Genomic DNA, 21,726 nt, shown 5'->3' on the forward strand with positions numbered 1-21,726 from the left:
GCAAGGAGGTGTCTATTTTCGTCACCCAATCCCGCCCGAGTAAGCTGGGTAGACAAATTTTGAATCTATCTTTGAAATATGCCATGAATTTATCACCGACAAATGGGAGAGCTGCACTGAAATAACAGTGTAAGTTACACCCAGATAAATATTCATGGTTTGTCTTGTCCTTCTCTCTTTTTAAAAAGCATTGTTTGAGCGATTTCTAGCAGAGAGGGTTATGATACAACTTTTTTTTAACTGCCATATTCTTTTTCTTTCCCTCCAAATTCTTGATTCGGTTGTAGGGTGGATCAATGATGATAGATCAATCGCATGGCTCCACTCGCAGAAAATATTCATGTCATTTTATATCGCTTTTTGCCGAAACGTTTTAAATTTCGCATAGTTTATGCAACCAAACTCTTCAAACCATTACTATATCAGTCCCATTCAGCTCGTGAAACTGCATTGAAAGAAAAAAAAACTGGTATTGAAATATAAAAAGTAACAAAGGTGAAACAAAATAATACATCATAAGGATGAGGGTTGTTATGATATATATTACTTCATTGTTTGATATGTCTGAGGTAGAAGACGTCCCAGGTCTATCTACTAAATCCAAAAATATTGTCATGTCGAATAAAAAAAAAATACACAATATTGGGGGGGGGGGGGGTTGTGGGAAATGAACGAGCATGTTTGTTGGTTAAGGTTCTTACTTTTAGCACGTTTCGCGGATTCAAATTCACCCAACAATGCGTGAAATTTACACATTTTTTAAAACTATATTTTAACCAACAAACATGCTTTTTTTGTTTTTACCTAATTATTTGGTAAAAATTTTACCCAAAGTTTGATAACAGTTACCTGACTATAATGCTCCTTATGAAATGAATATTTAACATTTGTCATGCTCATTTTGAAATGATGTGTTGATCTGAAATGTTCACGTTTATGCAATAACAGTATGACACGGTGTCATGGCCATTCATAAGAACAAAGATTATTCAAAAGCGCTATACTTGCATCCGGGACATGGCTCCCTGTTCTCACGTGGTTACTCACATGGTCCGATTCCTTGCTTTGTACACGACGAGTTACTAATACTAGTTCATTTTACGTACCTCTTCGACGTGGTGGTGCGTAGAATTATCACAAAGATAAAGGTTTGTGAGATTTGGACAAGTTGGTGTTTTTTTTTTCTAGACTTCCCTCCGATCTATAGTAGTTTTACATCTTCCCAAGATAACAACATTTTGGCCTGACCGGGCAACTTACTTTAAAAGGCTAGTTTATCATCAGATCATTGATTCCCGGAAGTAAACAGTGTCAATTATGATCTTAGTTATCAAGTGAGAGCTCACCTACATATTTTCATAAGAGGATATTTTCATATGAATATGATAAGCTAGGTGTCTGTACAGTAATTGTCCTGTACATCTTGATGGTGTTTGGGTGATGTCATGTTAGTACATATCATAATTATGGCGATTGTCTGTCCGTTGAATCTCCTTGAGGGAAGGTTGCTTCCGGGACACTATTTAATAGATTCTTGTAAATAACGATTGTGTACGAAATTCCACCAACGATAGATGTCCAGGCCAGGGGCTGGTTTCATAAAACTTGTTATTATGACAAATTTGCAATAGCAGTTAAAAGCTACTGAAATCAGTCAATTTGATTGGCTGATAGTAAACTCATCGCATATATTGTGCATTTATCATTATTATAACAAACGGGATACAGAATATAAGTGAACTTGGTAATAAAGTTGTCGGGAGTATTTACCCTATAAAGAACATTGTACAGGTAATCTCCAGTACATTGTAGACCTAATACTGTAAATATATATATATATATATGTATATTCATAAAGACAGTAATCTTCAGTTGAAATTCGCCATTTTTCAAATATAAACGTTCAATGAATATCATGATTCATATTTTCATGGATGTTATTGATCAAATCCTAATCATCTTTCAACCGATCATAATTATGCCGGTTTACGGATTGATACTCTCTCCATCCCGTCGGATATTAGCGACAATGTGCCTTGATGAAGATAGGTTGAATGACCGAGAGCCGTTGAAGACTCAACAGGTATAGCAGGGTGATATCATTCTCATCGCGTGATGCACTGGTGATGGCTATAGATGGAAGGAGGGAGGGGGAGAGAGGAAAGGGGCCAAGGGATAATATAAGAAAGAACATGAAGAGATATGCAGAATGGAATGCCTTCATTGGATGAGGTATGAAAGGGAGTTAAGAGAGAGATAGACAGAGAGAGAGAGAAAGAGAAAGTGAAAGAGTTTGGGAAAGAGGGAAAGTGTTTATAGGCTAGAAAAGGAGAAAGAAAAAGATTATGGATAGTTAGTGTAACAGTAGGGTCCATGGTTATACATGTAGTAAGTTTGTTGTGTAGAGGTTTGGATGTGTAATACGAGTAGGGAAGAAGGGTAGAGTTATACATTGAGTAGAGAACTGGAGTGACATTCTTTTTTAAATTTATTAAGTAAAAATGATTTGTTTCCAATGATTATTCCACGATATTTTATTTTTTATTTTATTTGAAACTGAGGTTGGGATTGAGAATATGAACAAGAAAGATGTGAACAAATGTTTAGTGTTGGGGGTATTTGAAGAATGCATCAAGATATGGATTAGGGTGTGTGTGTGTGAGGGTGCGTGTGTGTGGGTGGGTGTCGGGGTGCGTGGTGAGGGGGTTTGTGTATGGGGGTGGGCGCTCGTGGGCGTCCGTTTTTGTGTGGGTGTGTGTAGGTGGGTATGCACGGGATGACAAGATGAAGGACTGACTAAAAATATAATTTCCCAAGCAATAGAAGAAGAGAGGAGATGACCCTTGACAAAAGAACTAAATGTTAAGAGTAAAAAAAAAGAGATTGAGGGAAAGAAAGAAGGTGGGAGTGTGAGAAAGAATGGGGGGCCGGAGGTCGTCGTAGAAATAGATCGGTGATATTGAGTTAATGGGGATAAAGAAGAGAGGCACACGAGATGGAGAAAGAGTAAGAGTGAGTGAAAGAGAGAGTGGGTAAAAGAGAAAGAACGAAACACAAGAACAAGACCCCAACTCTGCGTCTCATTTACACCCCTGGCTTCAAGGCATTATTACAGACCGAATTATGATCAATATCATATTGCCGCAGTTTGACACTTGGGGAAAATCGAGGCTTTATTATTCTAAATTGCCCCCATTTCTTTTTATTCTCTATTCTTTTCTCTGCCTAAATTTTCTTGAATTGTGCAGTGGAATTCGAAAACCCCGTTATGGGTTTCTGAAAAACGATGAGAATTCCGATATGCATGGGAGCATGGGGAGTTAATTTAGCGAGTCAGATGTTATTTGAAGTAGTCTCATTTCAGGAAGGGAATATGGTCAAAATGCATAATGATATTACTTGATATTAAATTCGAAAATTAATAACTGAGACGTGCGATGGATAAATTTATAAATGATACAAATTTTAATTACGGATATACGCTCATCCTTTGTCTTAATTAAAGATTGGGAAAAGTCGACAGCCCGTCAAATTCGTTTGCTTCTTTATTCATTCTTATTTTTCTTTTGTTTTGTTATTTAACAAATAAGTGGTTTAAATTGCATTTATCAGAACGAGATCTTATTTGAAGAGAAAGAAACATGCAAAATGATTTCGGGAGCCTTATATCTCATAAATTGGCCACTTTCAACCTTTTCCCTTTCCTATGAGTGAATTGTATTGTCGTTTTGAGGTTGTTACTCTCTCGTTATTCTTCATCTTTGTGATTCTCTCCAATTTTATTAACCATATGTTGTTGTTTTTTTTAGATTGAATAAAATGTTATGTCATGTTTATGATTTTAGACAATGACAATAAAATAATATTTAACGTTGTTTTATCCCTTTCTAAGATTTAGGAAAAATCAATCAACTCATGATCAAGAATAAGATTCAGATAATTATACCCTTTTCATTAAGATCAATTAAAAATTATTGGATTGGTGATCACAATATAATGAACAGATATCAAGTGATCATACTGAACACACGGAAAGGACGCCAAAAAGTTTTTTTTGGTTAAACCGGAGGAGTTTTAATGGAGACTAGAGCGCACTGGGCTGGACGGTGTATCGATAACAGTGTGAAAGTAAAAAGTTATGAAAAGGAGAAATTAATCCCCACAAATAGCTTGCCCCTCATCCAATGTCACTAATCCCCATGGTTTCAAAGCTCGTGTGTTATCTGATAACCATTTCATGACGGATAAGCGATCCCCGAGACTTTATAAAAATATATTGGACAGAGGGCTAGTTCACACGCATAATCTATAAAGACGTTTCATACCGATCCTCTTTTCATTATGATAGATGCTAGTTCAATTCATACTGACAGTCTAACATTTAGCACCTTCTTCCATTTGTAACAATTAAACACCTGAATAAATACATGTGCTTCCGCTGAGAATCGAACGTGGACCTCATGATCCAACTTCCCTCTTCGTCACTTATATATTCTTTGGATTTATCCACTTTCTTAGTTGCCTTAGTTGCCACAAACACGACACTCCGATCCTCAGCATTCAACATTTCAATAAACATGACTCATTGAATCAACTGCTAAAAAGATCTTTCTCATATCTGGTTAATCAAAATGTATTTTGTAATCACGACTTCCAACTTCTGTGAAAGACAGGTTTTGCTCTTTATTTTAGTAAGTACGATTTTTTATCATTTATTAGATTGTTTGAATATTTGTAAATTACCATGTGGTGTTTGTTTGTGTAACGTCATATGTCCGTTTTACAGGCCCCAACAACGAAGGGCAGTATATTGCATGATAGTGATTTACCTTTTGAAAACGACAAAACAAAAATACTGAGAGTGAAAAATCAATCCTATTAAATAAATGAATAAAACCTCAATTGGAAATTATGACAGGAATTGAAACAGAAACTTATCTCATCGATTTTCAGTTTAACGATTCGACATGCCAATTTCTTTGTTGTTTTGTGAAAGCGGTTATGGCGCCTTAGAGAAAACGAAAATTTAATCTCTCCCATCGCTTTCTGACAACACATTTATAGATCAATTAAGCGTTTTAAAACTGAAAAGGACTCGGCGGGATGATGTTGAAATATATTGGAGAATGAAATAAATCCCCATGTAACACCATAATGAGGACGGTGAGAGTTCGATGGGAGTTTAATTTAGTCTTGAAGTTTTATTCAAAGAAAAATCATGGTTATGTTGGACGTGTGAATGGCAGGGAATTGAGACGACGGTGGGATATGAAGAAGCTAAAGCCATGTAACTCATCCTTACTCTTCATCTTATCATGAGCCGGCAATTTGATGGCCAAAATATTCATAACGTGTAATGAACATTTTCTCAAGGGGTTACCCATGCAGTTCGCTGTAAATTCCCCAAATGGCTCTCTCCCTTCTTTCGATAAACTTGTTGATATCGCAGCAAATTGCAGTAAAAGCTTCGAATTGAGAACCATAGACCACTTCGAAAATGGAGATAAAGGCATACTTTAAGAGAAAATGGAGGATTTTTGTATACCCAACCTGGCTGCGGTTATCGTTTTACTAAGCTCATTGAAGTGTTATAACATTTCTCATTTCCTTCTTAGTTTGCCCACATACACGATATTTTAATGAAGGGATTATGATCTAGATGAGGTGAAAATACCTTTATACTATAAAAAGGACCTAGCAACATTGGCTCACTGGGGCTTTTCTATTTTGCTATATAGTCAGGCGAGCGAAACAACTATAATCGCATGTAACAAAGATAATGAAGTTCTTCTTACTTTAACTGGGTATTCTTTTATTAGTTAGGGATAATATCATATCATTATTCCACGTAAACGCCACATCCTTCTCGTAAACTTGGAAAATGAGTACATAGATACACTGTTAAAAATACCCTGATTTTACAGAAAAAAGAAAGACTATTTTGCAAAGAGCAATCACAGAATCATTCTGTAAATTCATAAAACAGGAATTTTTCTGCAATTTAACAGATCAGGTCTGTTTAAAAAGGGGAAAAGGGTGTTTTATTAAAGGAAATTTGTAAGGTTCCATACACCCAATACCAATTTCCTGTAAGATTGCGCAATTTGGTAAGATTACAGGTGTTCTCGAGACTCTACTGCAGGAACTTCTTTTATTTTAAGGACAAATTTTCTAACAGTGTAGGATTCAAGTTGATGCAATTGATTCTTGATGACTTTCATTATATACATTTTAAAATTAATGATAATGCACATCACTCGATATAACCCTGCTCATTCTGTTAAAGAGGGATTTTATTACAGAGTAATAATAAGCAAACTTCACAGCTGATTACACTGAATTCAATATTCGACCACCTTGAAAGCTAATCTTTACTTTCTAAAAACGCAATTAGATATGATATCCCGAAACTGTGTTAAAATGCTATCTCCGAAATTAAGCAATTCCAAATTTTACAAAATACGCAGAATCGTTCAGGGTATCCATTTGCTTTTCTCTATAATAATTCAGTAATTAGTATTTTCTCATCGGCTTATGGTTTTCTGATGCGTGAATCATATCGGGCTTTGATATATTTCCGTTTCACCAACCTGGGTTAATGTAAAGAATTCAATCATCAGGCCTTTTTTATCAACAGATGATGGATAATTACTGCATGACACCGCTAATTACTCTTCTGTCAGACTCTCTCCATGGTACGAGCAATAAACTTACTCTTCCCTTCGTCTTTGAAAGCTCCGGGGTATATTTTTCTCACCGGAAATGCGATAATGAATTTCTCAGGAAGCGCTCTCATCGTCATTGAACTCATCTTCATTAAAAAAAAACGAAGAGAAATGTCGTTCATCGCTTTATATCTTTTTATACAGATCTAACATTTTATTGGTCGATAAAGATATTAAATAAAAGAAAATCAAAGAAATCGCAAAGCACTGAAGCTGAAATTTATGGCATTTTTGTTCGATATGTTGCCGAACCGGAGAGGTCATTTCCGTTTATCGGTTATGGCTTATATATTTATTTCTGGTTTTATACTACTGGGCTATTGTCTTTCGTTTTCATTAAAACAATCTGTCATTTTCCTGTCTATTTAGGATGTAGAAAGACCAATGCATTAGAATATCCACCATATCGTAATTAACTATTTTACGTCTATATCCGATATGAGTGGTCACTTTAGCGCATCCCATTCATTATTCTTTGTTTCCCGTTATTAAGTGTATTATTGACCCAAGCATTTCATTCTTGTACCACTTTCATCCACTTTGGCCCGAGGGGAGGAGGCAAGCAAAAAATAGAAGATGTCATTTTTGTCAGGAGGTCTTTTTATCAAGTTTCCATGCAGCATAGGGGCGAGTAGAGCGGTACGTGCAAATGATTTGTGCTTGGAGCATTTTTTTGGTTTCAAATGCGTTTAAGATGTGATGAGAAAGGAGATATAGATAATTGTACAGTGAGATGAGAAACGAATCTGCCGAAAGTAATTTCTCTTAATGAATTATCCCTAACGATCGGGGACGCACGAATTACAGAATCGCATGAAGAGCGTAAAAGGCCTCCCTTCCGATTAAATGACATTCTTCATTTATGCCTTTATTTGTTCACTTTTTATTGTAATGGTCTGTAAGATTTTCTCTTTCCTGTTACTTATCAGTTATGGGCTCCAATCTTTTTTAATGGAAATGAAGACTTAACTTACTGCTAATCAAAGATATTTTGTACTTCTATTTCGTGCAATCTAAGCGCAATTTTGTATCTATATACTTTCCAGACTCCGCCGGGCACTCTCTTCCCAAAAGTTTTATTCTTTTGTTCTTCTTTTAAGTTTCCTTTTTTTCCCTTCTATTTCTTGTTTCTTTGTTTCTCTCTTTCTACTTTTTCATGCCATTTCTCACTCATTGTTTCCATGCCTCTCTCCTCCTCTCTTTTTCTCTCTAACTCACTTTTTTTCTCGATATATTAGTAATATATATATATATATATATATATATATATATATATATATGTGTATATATATATATATATATATACATATGTATATATATATATATATATATATATATATATATATGCCTTATGAGACATTCGAAATACTGGTACCCAAAACATATTAGAAACATCGATAAAATGTTATGCTCTCAAGAGTACAGACTTTACATGTAATGTAATACTTGCATCAGAACTTTGGCGCCTCAGTTTCTCACCGTACCTGTAAATATCACATGCGCGGGCGCCAATACCCTGTATGCGTCCATGCAGAGAAAGGGCATGGTAGAATTCATTTCATAAATCAAGCATTGTGTTTCACAAAAAGGTATATAGCGGGTCAAGAAAATTACGTCATAATCACTTGGCTATTTACAGTCTAGTTCCTCATTCGGGCATGATAGATTCCTTATGCCATGGTCACATTTGTTCTACGGCGGCCGTACGGCGAGTCGAAAACAGCCGTTTTAACATTTTTTTTGTCCAACTACATATAGGTGGTTTGAATCAAAATTGATAAAACGGCTGTTTTCGACTAGCCGTACGGCCGCCGTAGAACAAATGTGACCATGGTATTAGTTTATCCCAGTCTACCATGTTCTTTTGAAAGTCTTATCGTTTGGCATACGTTGTTCAATGCGCACGCTCGACTGCGTGTATTCAAGCCTTGAACCTATCACTGAACATGCTTGTATACGGAGTAGTGAAATTTATCATTCTGTTACCGATACCATAGTAACCTATGTACTACATTGCTAGGTTGTTGTTTGGCAATAATAGTCAAATATGACTAATTGCCGATACCATACAAAGAAAAGGTTCCTCCTCTAATACGATTTAGGTTGATAATTGAATGTTCTCCACAACTAATCAAAGGACGCTTGAAATATCTTTTTGATATTACTAAATTAAAATGTGTAGGCCTGCATGGTCTATTCTCTAAATAATTTTGCATGTACATATATTTCAGGCACACATCTCTCTATAAAGCCCCTTTTACACCTTCACGGAAGCAACACGGATCATCCCGGATTGTCAATCCGGGGTCATCCGTGTACAGTCTGGGACTACCGTGTACACTCCGGCTACTCATCCGGCGCCATCCTTGATGTACCGGCATGTCCGGGAGAAAAATTGAACATGTTCAATTTTTCATCCCGGAGTACACGGACTGATAATCATCCGTGTTCATCCTTGTAGCCTCCTTGTACATCCGTGTAGCTACCGAATGCATCCGGGAGGCTCCTTGTAAGAACCGGGTGATCCTTGTTGATACCGGCTTTATCCGGGGTCAAATGTTTGTATTGTTTGCGTACATGAACAATAGTCCGTATTCATAACTATACAAGACCAATATTGGGAGAATTTGAATTCAAGGAGCATTTTGGGGTAAAAGTTGGAAACCGGTCTATTTCACCTAATTTGAAGGTGCTGAATCTGATAAGACCGGTTCCCAAGCCAATTTTTAATGTCTTGACCACCTAATTTGCATAAACAAAATGGCTGCCAAATTGACCATTTAAAATCTTATTTCTACAATATTCTTTTATAACACTCGCTTTCATCGACATGGTTACTGCAAAATCCTGCATACAGTACCATTAGGGAAAATTTGTTATTTCTGTTTGCGGCTAATTAATTATGCAAATTTATGCATATTTTGCAATATTATGTATAATTTGATAATTACCCCTAAAAAGTTTATCATTTTTGGTACAAATAGCATTTGTATCATTATGATAATTGTTTGGCCCTTAAATATAATATTTAGGTCAATTTTTCTATGTATTTTATCGTCAGAATACTTGCCTAATGCACTTGATATATCCCAGTACAGAATGTGAGCAACCGTGAAGGTCCGTGTAAAGACCCAGTAACATCCGTGATCATCCGGGTATTCCGTGTTGGCTCCGGGAGCATATCAAACAGGATCCCTATTGCTACCTGGCCTATCCTTGTAGACTCCGTACTTTTCCGTCAGTGTTGTAGTGCCTTGATGCTCGGCCTTGGCCTTAAGGCGCCTTAAGGCCTATTTTTTCAAAGCCTTGGCCTTGAACATTCAAGCCTTGGCCTTGAGAGGGCCTTGGCCTTGGCCTTGAGGATTTTGAGCCTTGAAATTTCAAGGCATTTTCAAGGCATTTTCAAGGCTTTTTCAAGGCATTTTGTATTTTGTACTTTCATTTGTTTTATACAAGTAATTATAAATGTTTCAATTGTTCTGTACATCTAATGACACTAAATACTACCAGTCAGCAGCAGCAGAAGCAGTAAGTGTACTTAGCAGTGCCATCAATTGCAATTATCATCACATAATTATGTAACAAAGAGAAGTGATGAAAATTAATATTATTTATTGGTAATATGATGTAATCATGACTAATAAGGATAATGACAATATCAATAATAATGATAATAATTATGATTAGGATTATAGTCAGTGGCGTAACTACAGGGGGGGAATGGGGGCACGTGCCCCCCCCCCCCATCGGCTGACTAAAAAAGGAGGAAAAGAGGGAGAAAGGAAGAGAAATGTAGTGGGAAAGAAGACATTTATGTTCATTATAATGTTATAATTATGTTATGTTACATTACATAAGAAACATTTTTTTCATATAAATGAAACATAATTTGCTCAGGGCATATGTCTTCATTGTTCCTGGTGCTCCCATTGTCTGTTTACCGAGATATATAATCCTGTTATACTAAAACCTCCCGTTTTCAAGTCAATAATAATAATAATAATAATAGAGGATACTTATTAAGCGCATAATAACTGGTCTAGTTCTCTATGCGCTTACCACCAAACAAATATACACCAAACTACCAAATATATTTGCTCGCACTTCGAGTTATTCTTTTACATGTACAATAGTATGCTTCTTTTTCATGAATACTTTAAGTGATTGTCCCATTTTAAGGTCTTAATATAAAACATTTCCTGTCCGTGCTTACGTTCGCAGTAGTGGATTTCTGAAAGATGTCTGCTCTCCATCAATTCCTATATAGAATGAGTCCTTAAAATGTCCCTTTTTCTGTTTTCTGATCTGAATATCAAAAATTTTCAGCTCGCGCTTTGCGCTCGCATCATTTGGTTAGTGAACTACGTAATGTCTTCTTGAATTCCTACAAACAAGCCTTAAAATGCCCCTCTTCAGATCTGAATTTCCTAAATTTTCAGCTCGCGCTTTGCGCTCGCAAGATTTGATTAGTGAGATGGGTATGTTAATCATGATTACAAGCGCTTTATGTGCATGTTTAGATGTAATTCTAACAAAATCAGCAAGCGCTTATTGGCACTCCCATTAGATGACTATGGTGAGATGTGTATAATCTTAATAGATAAAAGATTCCTAAAATATAGTCCTTAAAATCTTCCTGTTTGGGGTCAATATTTACAAAAATTTCAGTTTGCGTTTCACGCTCTTATTATTTAGCGAGACAGGTACGTATCATGATTACAAAAGATTGATTGTAATGTCCCTTTTTAGGTTTGAATATCAAAAATTTTAAGCTCGCGCTTCGCGTTCGCATTATTTGACAAGTGAGATACATGTCCGTTTATTGGCACTGTCCTTATAAAAATATCTCTATTAGGTCAGTATACCTGGCAACTGGGCGCGCTTCGCGCGCTCATAGGCAATTCCAAGTTTTTGCTGGTGCCCCCAATGCCGTGACCCACGGTACGCCACTGATTATAGTGATTTTATGACAGGAATAATTCTGACAGATTTGACTGCAATTTTGACAACAATTTTCATACTTTAAAAATAGCTTACTCTAAAGAATGATAACAAGGTTGATTTCTATTCCATTAGGTTTTCCTTGTATTATTTTCTTTGACCAACAAGAATGTTTAAGTCTTAATGATATTCTGAAAAGATTCGGTAAACTTAAACACAAACTTCAATTTCGTCATTTCCAAATGGGCTATGGCATCAATGGCATGATGAGCCCAACAATTTTGAGGGGCCAAGCATGGCATACAGAGCAAAATTTTAGGTTTCAAAATCAACAAATTTTGGATTGTGCTTGCATAAATTATTGTTAAGTAAGGTTCGCATTCAATTTACAAAAAAAAATGCTTAGAATGTCTAGTTTTAAGGTCGGAATATTACAAATTTTTGAGCTCGCGCTTTGCGCTCGCATTATTTGATTGGTGAGTTATGTATCCTATTTATGAGTCACTAAATGCAGTCCAGAACAGCCTCCTTTTCTGGTCAGTAAAAATTTCAGCTTGTGTTTTGTGCTCGCGTTAATTTGTTTAGTAAGATGCACACCTTTTTCATGATTACAAAAACAGCTCGAAATATTTAAATTTCGTTTCTTATTGCATCTTATTACAACATCTCGCAAGGATGCCCTTTTAAGAGTGATTAGCACCATAATTGACCCAAAATCGAGTTTTACAACTTCAAAATTGATTTTTTTTCAAAACCACTTGCTCGCTATGCTTTCTATAGCGGGAAATTAAAGCCTAAATCAAAATATATGTCTTATCAATTAGAAATCACTTAAAAAAGCTTTGCTGAACTGCACCAAAATTCTCATTTTGACTTATACTGTAAGTGCATTTTTGGCTTTGACCTCCCCCCAAAAAAAAAAAATACATTCTGCCTCCCCTGTCCCAGGTAGAGGAGAAAGACATATGTTGAGAATGGGCATGCCAGGATCAGATCACCTTGGTAATAATTATTGCAATGTGAATCGCCTAGAACAATAATTAAATGTACAAAGGTAACTACATATTTATTTTCGTTTTTAAATGTACAAGGGTCAAAAATTTTGCTCGCTCACACCTTTTATACATTTGGTCCTGTGTGTCATGTATGCCGCCTAAGCATTGTTGTCTAATTTTTTTTCTCCATATATTGTACAATTGAAATGCCTTGGCCTTGGCCTTGGCCTTGAGGTTTTCAGGCCTTGGCCTTGGCCTTGGGTTTCCATGCCTTGGCCTCAGACTTGGTTATTGAAGCCTTGGCCTTGGGTATTAAAGCCTTGGACTTGGCCTTGGCCTTGGAGGTTTGAGCCTTGACTACAACACTGTTTTCCGTACATATCCGTGTTGATAACCAGTTAACTCCGTACTCACTCCGGGAATGCTCGGAAAATACAAATTTGGCACCCCGGATCATCACGGACTGAGATCCGTGATGATCCGTGTTGCATCCGTGAAGGTGTAAAAGGGGCTTAAGCCCTTGATTAATCATTAATAAAATAATGGAATTTAAAGTACACAAATTTGACTCGATGTGCAATATATGGGCGTTATATTCTGACACTAATACTGATTGCCATGGAAACGCTCATTGCTTACTACAAAATGAATTCAAGATTGAACCAAAAATAAATAAATAAAAATACTTCTATTGAATGTTTCCCTCTATAGATTTGTTTTTATTTATACTTTCTTTTTTCTCTTCTGGTCTGTGACCAAGTATTTCAACTTTGCAATTAGGAAAAATTAGACACATCTTTTCAAAACCATTTCTAGTGCATGCTTTAACCTCATTAGACCTACATGGTGTTATCATCATTTTTTCTTCGTATCGCCGCCGAGATCAAGTCACTTTTCACCAGAATTACAATATCGAATAAAAGTTAACTTCGGGCCTCTTATAGGTAATTCTTTCTGGTGTCAAGTATTAATATCAAATGTCAGAATTCCCTCTTTTCAAATCATTGAAATAATTACCCTGACATGCAGGCGTCCAATACACCTGTCGTTTGGTGTATTCATCTTGCGAGTATCATTGCATTGTACGCTGGAGGAAAAGCGATTGCTTATTGCCGCTGTTATGGAAAAAGAATCCCTTCTGCAATAAATCATTAAAAGCAGCGTCTTTTTACCTAATCATTATCGGGGAGACAATTTGATGCATTTATCTTAGAAAACTAGAAATCTCAACACGATCGGATAGATTATGTCTTCTTAAGCCAATAGTTATATTTTGTAGGTTAAAGGATGATCTCTTGGTCAGAAACAGAGCGAGAGGCCATCATCTATGTACTCAGAAACTTTGTCCAGTTTCAACGATACTGTTTGTGATCATGTGAAAACCGTAAGGCGTCCTTTAAATCTCCGAGCGCTTTAAACGAGCTAGATACTGAGAGAACACACATACGGCAGCCCACAGGCAAGCCCGGTATACGATACGCAACTCAATACCAACAATCATCGAATCCACCAAAAACAATTCGCTCCCTTTTCCCGCCAAATTTTGCTAACCTTTCGTGCCCCGGCGTCTAGATTTTGCTTACCGTTGCGAGCTTCTTTTTCTCTCTCTCGCGCTGCGCGCGCTACACTCATGTGTAAATCGGAACGGGGTCGACGAGAATCGCAAATTAGACATTATTAATTCAATATTGTTACTTTCATCATAAGCGATTGTTTATAGTTGTTGAATGATTTTATAATCATGATGGATTCAAATATCTCCCCAATTGCCTCGGGATGTTGATGATTACTTGACACTCACCAATAACTGATTTTTCCCCAATTTATTCAAGATTTTGTTTAAATTGTCTAGTTGATTTTCTATATTTATTCAAGTCAACTTGTAGTTAAGATAGACTTTGCATTCTTTTAATCTTTTAATTTATGTTGTATTGTTGTGAATAAGCTAGGTTAAGACATTTATTTTATACCTTTTTGTATCTCATGCTGGATGTTCCGATTTAGTGAAAGGAACTACATTGAGAGTGATCGGCTAGTGACGGTTGAGTATAGGTGCGTAGTTTGTAAACTTACCCAGTGTTTCTACCACATGAATAAGACTTGATTAAGGCAAAGCAATCATGTCGCTTCTGTCTCTTCTTTCATTTTTCTTTCTTTTTTTTCTTTCCTTTCCACCTTCCTTCTTTCCTTTTTTTTGTCTTTCCTAATTTCGTTATTTCTTTATTTATTTTCTTTCTTTCTTTCGATATTTCTTTTTTTTTTCTTTCTTTCGATATTTTCTATATAAATTTCTCCTCTTTGTGGCTATGTAGCCTAATACAAAAAGAAATCATTATCTCCTTTTCTTTCACTCTTTATTTTTTCAATCTTCAGATTATTTATACTTCAACTATAGACCTTCTCTTGCTTTCTCTCCCCTCGTCCTTTTCTCCCGTATTAGTTTTGTCCAACTTTCTTAGTCATCTCTACAATGTTTTTGTGACTGAATTTCTTCGTTTAGCAACCCACAGTTTTTATTCCTGTTTCTCATAATTTGTCGATCTGTTATCTTATGATATTGAAACTTTTACTCACACTCAACACACACCCGCACACACACAAACACCCCTACATGCTCACAAACCTTCACTCATGCACATCCCCACCGTCCGAATCTTTTTCTCTTTCTCACACTTTATCTATTCATCTTTTAACTATATCGGAAATATTCTAGTTTGATATTCCTTTCTCTCTTGCATCTGTTGTTGTGAGCCCCTCCCCAAAAATTAGTGTTATCGTACTACCCTCGCCCAACACGCCAAAGGTAGCTTTCCGTTGTTTGGTTTATGTTTATCACCATTAAAAACTTCATTCTCTCTGTTTCGAAATGGCCTGCCTCGAAGCTTTTGTTTGTAGAATGCAGTTTGAAAAAAAGTTCTATGTGGCCGGCTCTACGATGTCTACTGCATCCCTTTCTCCTCACCATCCCCCCCCCTCCCTCTCTCCTACCCACACACATCCCCTCTCTCTCTCTATAAAGCTTTCACTGGAACATGGAGACAAGTGTAATATACTAAGCTTGCGCTGATATCTCATGAATTTCATTAGGTTTTTCATGAGAGATTGTATGTTTTACATGTTTTACGTTCTAGATAATGATCCCCTCTACTCTCGTTGTTGTCACAGCTTTGCTTCTCTAAGATGAAATCGAATAACACAATCGTTTGCACTGAAGATTGGCATCACTTCTCCGAAGTTTTCACGTGCAGCACGCGAAAGGCCGGTGAAAGGCAAGAAAGGGTACCACGCTCCGTAAAACCATACGATGAAAAGCGCGGGATTGAGGTTAACTTCAACACGAACCTAGAAGGTGTTTAGGCATTCTGTGAAAGAATGTCGAACACCGTCGATTCTCTCCTTCCCTCTCTTCCTCTCTATCTCTTTCTGTCTCCTTTTCTCATTCATTCATGAGTCGGGCCTCTCTTAAGCATCCTCTTAACACACTCTCAATGAAGACACATTGACTGTCTTTATTTCACTCGGCTTGGAACCCTAGATACCATGGCTTTGGGTTGTGGCAATGGCCTGATTTTCCTTGCTTTCAAGAAGTGTAATCTACGCTATGGAGGAAATACATGTACGTATAAGCAAGAGAAAAAAAAATAATGCCAGCATCAATGAAAATTAAGTTTTATTTAAAATCAATTAGAAATGATAACGCTAGATTCCTACACCTCTGTTATGAGTTGTTCGTGTATCAGTCATCAATCATCGATTTTTTTTGCATTCTCTGTAGATGTGGGTGTGTAAAGTGAGTGTGTATTGTGTGAGTGAGTATAAGTATTTGATTATTTTGATATATATATTGATTTTACCTTGATTTGAGCTACGCCTACCATTGTTCTCGACATCCATTTCTGTACAAAATATTTTTAAAAAAGAGTTACCAAAGCTGATGTACTAATTTCACACATTCATATATATATGCTGAAGATAATGCTTTCAATGCCAATATAGTTTTTATTCTTTACTCGAATTTTCGACGGACCTCCGTCTTCTTCAGGAGTATATTGGCATTGAAAGCATTATCTTCAGCATATTTTGTTACCATTAGAGAAGCCAATACGTGAAACTTTAAGATATATATGTATATATGTATGTATGTATTTCTTTGCTTTCTGCCCATGACAGATCTCGTGTGAAAATTGGAGTAACCATTTCTTTAAATCATTACAAAACCAAAATTCGAAATGTATGCGTACATTCACCTAGTACCTTCATCGGTGCCTTGAACACACGATGACCAGCCTACACCATTATCATGTAGGATGAATGTTTCCGACCACCTCATGTTCGAATTAGAACAGCTGTGGCTTATGTTTTTAAGCTTACGGACCAAACTTCACTCGTCCAACATGTCCACATCTACCGTAGATGACTTGTGTGCAAAAAAGAAAGAAGTCACTCATAGGTTACTCTTAAATTTGATGAAAATGGGGGTCGGGTACGTGGTGAAGGTGTTAAGATGGAGTCATCCCAAGCGGGGAAGGGGGTGGGGGAGAGCTGCAATGGCTTTTTATCACGCTTTCAGAGTACTGTACCAATAGCTTATATGGAGCGCGGTACCGATTTATGGATTATTGTAATCATGGAGATTTGGTCATCTTTTATGTGTGCGTGCGATATTCTTGACTATAAAGTTTTGATGTAGGAATCATGATTTCATCGTGTCCTAAGATAAGAATGATGAAATACTTCCTGTAAAATTGTGTCATGACTCCGAAAACCTCCGTACTTGTGACTCTGTCGCCTACCTACCCGGTCTCCGAGGCCGCTAGGGACGGCAAACATGCTTGCGCATTACTGGCAAAGAATCTCGGGGTCTCCCGATGGCCAGACTTTACGTCAACTGTTTATCTTATACCCACTATCCAGAGACATGTAGAGCTTACTGCAAACCCCCCTTCATCCAACCCACTCTCCTTTATTTAATTCCTCTGCCAATATTCGATAATCGTCCTCTGCTTGTTTTCGGATAAACTTATTCCTCGTCACCTCTCCGATGTCTTTCTCTCTCTTGTTTATTTCATCGGACGAGCTTCGATTTCTCTGCATGGTTATCGAATTCGTTCAAGTATCGACCGGAAGTGCTGACTTGTCATATCCGGTATGGGTCATTTCTCTGGTGACCCCCTACATCCTCTGTATAGCCCAGTCGTGACCCGGATGGGGTATCTGATCTCAATAAGGCAGACGCTAGAATTAATTGAGTGACGGCTGGCCCTCTGCAATGGGAATATCACAGATCAATGTCTTGGTGTCAATCTTATTCCATCCTACTTCAAATATTTCGTCAGCTGCCAAATAGGATCCCTACTCCATTATTATTATTATTTTAAGTCAAGTACAGGGGAATCACAAATAAAATTAAAGATTTGAAGATTTAAAAACAAGAGAAACTCAGAGAAGCAGATAAGTAAAAACAAGAAATTAAAAAAAATTGTTAAAAACTTGCTAAAAGCTGTTAATCATTAAAGCTTTGGAGATTTCAAATTGGCAGCATAAAATTGTGATGTCATTGTGATATAGGATTATAAGTCTAAACACTGATATCCATTTGCTCCAATAAAGAAAATATTTAAATGCCATCTTTTTCAATAGCATTTATTTATATTTTACTTTTTTTAAAGAAATATAATGTAACAATATGCTATAGCTTATATTTTTATCACTGCGGGGAGGGGGACGATAGTGAGGAGAAAACCACCATTTTCTTATAATCCAGTATAGGGCTTAGCCTAAGCGATGATTTTCTTTACCACTTGTCATAATCTACTCATCGAGTTGTTGATTTGAGTCTTAGTTATTTTTTTTTATCTGGTCTATTACTTTCAATTTCCCCTATTTCCATCATTTCACACTTACCACTAACTACCACGGTTGGATTTCCATTTAAGTATGGGGAAGCGGAAGTCATTTCATGCTCTAAAAAATGTTTATTGATATTTTTCCACATCAGTGGCGTTCAGTGGGGGGGGGGGGGGTTCACGACCAAGAGAAAAAAAGAGGAAAGGAAAGAGAGAATGGTAAGGTATGATACTATTTTCTAAATAAATCGTCTATAAATCTCTGACAAAATTGAATTTTTGTAATCATGGTAATAAAATGTCGATTTTTTTTCTCGCTTGCAACTTTTTAAATTTTGCCCGATACGCCATATCGCCCCCCCCCCCTCAATTCTCTTTGCGCAATACTCTACTTTTCACATAAAGAAATGTAGCATTCAGATTATCATAATCTGAGACAGTTTCTCCATGACCCAAATGCAGTGACTGGAAGGTGTGTTAATAAGATCACGTAAGCAGAGATTTGCTAGAGACTTTGGAATTATATTTACCGTAAAACCTTGATGGGTTTGTATCTTCATGACTTTGATTAAAAAAGGAAAGAAATCCTCCAAACCTTAATCTCATACTGATGTAGGTTTCAGCTTATGATTTATTTTACGTAAAAAACGCCATCGTGCATTGTGTTTTTAACCAGTTGTCTTGTATTCTAGTGATTTTCTTTTCTTTTATTTTATTTTTAGACAAATACCATTTTCAACCTTTGCATATGACTTTGTGATATGGGGGGGGGCATTTGATATTGTACTCCTCCCCCTTTCTAAAAAGTGGGGGCGTCCGCCCTGTCCCCCTGGGATTTCCGCCCATGTTAAAGAATATGTTCATTAGTGATAGGCATAAGAGTATCATGGCTTTGAACCCAACTACATCATTGATAACACGATGAATGAACTTTCTGCAAAAAAAGTTACAACTGTACAGTGAACCTTAACCTAATGGAAAATCAACAATATTTAATCATAAAGTACTTATTTCGTAACCCCGTGATTTAATTGCCCTCCAACGCCCCCCATCTCCCATTCTGTTCTCTCTTAAACCGTGAACATGGTTAAACACAATCAAAAGCCTCCGAGCTCTTAGCAACACGGATCCGTCACCCTTAACCTCATAAAATGGCGTGTTCTCCCTCCAGAAACAAGACATAAAACAAAATCTTGAGCCGGGTTTCTTGTCCATCTGTGACCTTTTCTCGTCTTTCACCCCCATTTAGGATACCGATCCGTTGCCGAAATGCGCAAAACTGGGACAAGCTGAGATAGCAAGTTGTTGGAAACCCCAGATCTGGGCCAGTTAGGTTTTGACTGTCACTCTCAATAAAAGAAGCTCATTCTAATTCAGATAAAAAAAAGGGAGACAACTGTATCAATAAAAGATGTCTTCTTACTCATCTCATCCTTATAATTCAATCATCTTTGATCCATTTCGTGTTTTAAGCCAGTGTGCAATATTCGGATGATACCCCAAAATTCCATCACACGTTCTTATTGACGGATTCTTTCGAGATCACGGATTTTCTAAAAGTTCCAAGTAGCTTTATTGTTTTTAACAAGAGTTTAATTGATGACGGATAAGCAACTTAATTTTGCATATTTGCATTTTGAACCCTTTAGATCTTATCCCATGAGCTGTTAGGAATCCTTTGATTTTGATCGGGCTTCACCCAAATCAAAGGTCATTAGTAAATATTTTTATATTATTTATGACAAATATTTAATTCATCAATTAAAAATTCAGCCTTCACTGCTAAGTAGGAAACCTTTAATAATTTGTATATACTATGAATGATTTATATATATAAATATATTAAAATATGATGCATATGATTTGTATTATAATGTATATATTGCATAATGTAAATATTGTTATGTTTTTTGTTCGTTTCTTTTTTTTCAAAAGAGCAATTCAGTTGCTATAAACACGTAATCACAACATTAGGGGGGCCTACATTATACAAGCTCTGCTTTTCAGTTGGCCCTCCCTCCCTTTCAATTATTTACATTTCGATTTGATAATAATTGTCTATTGTAATTTTATAATGTTATCAATTTTTGTATGTACTTCAAATATGATTATATGTTACTATGTCAATTGTATCATAATTGTAAGTATGAAATTGAAAGTGGAAAATAAAAGAATTGAATTGAATTGAATAGTTTATCTAGGCCCTTGATGTGGATGTACAGTGAAGCAATGGATGCGATTCACAATACCAGATTATGTTTATTCCCATCGTTTCTACTAGCTACTGGTCAAGTTAAAAATGTTCTCGCGCCTGGCAACCTTGAATGAAATACGAGAGAAAACTGTTGTAACAAAAGTTTTATACTGCTTCAAATATTGACAAGAAAATATATTTTTTCATATGAATTTCAGGTTCTTTAGATATGTGTTATTAATTCGCGATGCTAAGATCTATTTCAGTGTGCTATGTTTTGTGTGATGAGAGATTAATTAATGTCAGCGTGTAGGAAAAGTTGTACCTCAAGCGAAAAGAAAGAAACGGAAATGAAATACTGAAGTTTAGATAATCATGATGATGGAAACAACATTACATAAGGCAAAATGCTAATAGACAGCGTTTTTGGAAGCAAGTAAAAGTTGAGGTGAGAGAGATAAGAAATCTTGATCATTGAGAAGGGTTCAGATAAAGCATGACAATCTTAAACAAGCTTTTTGAAGATGGGTTAGACGGATATCATTAATTGACATCTTTAAATAAGTGACAATAGATAGTGTGTGTGTTTATGTGTGCTTATTGATGAGGGAATGGGCGTGTGGGTGTGTATGAGTGAGTGAATGAGGGGGGGGGGGTAACACAGAGCGTGGGATATAGGTCAGTAAATGGTGATAAAAAAAAAGGATTGTGGGGGAGTATCTGGGAGATGAACATAATAGAGGTTGAAAAAAGAGGGGATGAGGAAATGGGGTGGGGCGAAGAATGGAGATAGCGAAAATACGCATATTAAGAAATCTCCCCTCAAAGGCGGGGGTGGGGGGGCAATTGAGTTTTCCACATTTTCCATATACAGTGCGTATAAAAAAACACTTTGAAAAAGCCCTGGGAAGTAAAAAATATACAACATGTGGGTAATTTTTTTCACATACAATCTTGGGTTTGGGTCTCATCTATCCAATGAAAGTAAAAGTTTTGACAGAATTTTACACTTGAGTGAGCACTGT

Source organism: Lytechinus variegatus, chromosome 2, assembly GCF_018143015.1.
Source record: "Lytechinus variegatus isolate NC3 chromosome 2, Lvar_3.0, whole genome shotgun sequence".
Classification (NCBI taxonomy): domain Eukaryota; kingdom Metazoa; phylum Echinodermata; class Echinoidea; order Temnopleuroida; family Toxopneustidae; genus Lytechinus; species Lytechinus variegatus.